The 1,308-nt window shown below is 38.4% G+C and overlaps 1 long non-coding RNA gene across 1 annotated transcript; it reads left to right on the top strand.

Moving 5' to 3' along the window:
- The first annotated feature begins 389 nt into the window (after positions 1–389).
- LOC107577251 (uncharacterized) lies at positions 390–1,014 on the top strand. Its single transcript, XR_001608182.1, has 3 exons — positions 390–500; positions 639–718; positions 846–1,014. It is a non-coding gene; the product is annotated as an uncharacterized lncRNA (long non-coding RNA).
- Positions 1,015–1,308: the final 294 nt, after the last annotated feature.

Genomic DNA, 1,308 nt, shown 5'->3' with positions numbered 1-1,308 from the left:
CATTTTTCTTTGTGGAAAGACATAAAAGGTGTATTTGGCGTATTTGACATATTTGAATGGTTATTTTGTCAGGGTCTAAGATGGTTGGATGGCAGTTGTGCTCTGATATCATTTATCCTTTGACACTGATGGGAAAAGGCTTCCCACCACTGGACCCCGTTCTTTTTACTCTCAGACTCCAAAAACTAGACACTGGTCTCAACCAGTACCTCATGGAGGCAGCTTATACTTTTGTACCCCAGGTAGGGAAGATATCTGACATCTGTCCATTCAAGTTAAGAAGGTCAAAATAAACTCCTCATTAAATTGTTCTTTCTGTACTTCTTGTGGATCTTACGTTTGACAGCATAATTCCTGGATGCCACTGGAAGCCACTCTGCTTCTCTTTCTTGGCACACCGCAATCCATTATCCCCAGAGATGTGTCCCTGGATGTCAATCTCAGTCCAAAAAGGCTGATTCTAAAAATAACACATCCCCTAAAAACCATTCACATTCAAGGTTTCAAAACCACTTCAAAAATGGATTTCCTAATGAATATTTCAAGGCTGATTTCAAACTAGAACACAAAACAACTGTACTTACATAACTTTGTTTCTTTGAATGTTTAGGATATTTTCCCATCTTTTTTTATCACAGCGCAGCTTGAAGAATTAAACAACCAACATTCAGGCAGAATCGAACTACTGATAGACAACATCCACCATTATTTTATCAAGGTAAGTGAGAGGAACATTTGCTTTTATCAATTTCAAAGTCTCATTCAAAGCTGTTATGCTGATTTATTCAAGAAACTTGTCTTAATCAAGAACATGGTTCATTAAATCATTCACCACTGTGCCCAAGGGACTACTGGAGACAGTGAATCTTGCTTCAGAGACGAGAGCCCACTTTCATCTTGATGCCAAAGTAGTAGCAGATGGGCATCCATTCTCCCTCTCAGTCAACACCACACATGCTCGCAACAGGAAGTTCATAATACAGGCCTTGCTTAAAAATGTCTTCAATAAGGACGCATCGCTCTCAGGCAAGAATTTGCTAATACTTTTGAACGGTTCCATAAGTGTTTGTTTTATTCACGTTCTCATTTTTCATTCATTAGGGATTTCAAAAGATTCGTCAATGTAGGGTTCTTAGATGTTAACCAAACCGACTAGCTCTGAGATGATTCACAACATTACAAACTTTGAATTTGACGGAATAAAGCATATGATCTGAGCTAATCATCCTACAATGCATTGTAAATGACGTAACTGAATTTATTCAACAGTTCTTTCTGGTCCTTGAATCTGATTGGCTGAGAGCCTTT

Source organism: Sinocyclocheilus grahami, unplaced genomic scaffold (genome assembly GCF_001515645.1).
Source record: "Sinocyclocheilus grahami isolate Dianchi unplaced genomic scaffold, SAMN03320097.WGS_v1.1 scaffold5539.1, whole genome shotgun sequence".
Lineage (NCBI taxonomy): Eukaryota > Metazoa > Chordata > Actinopteri > Cypriniformes > Cyprinidae > Sinocyclocheilus > Sinocyclocheilus grahami.
Note: the sequence above shows the minus strand (reverse complement) of the source record. Positions and strands in the feature narration are given on the sequence as shown.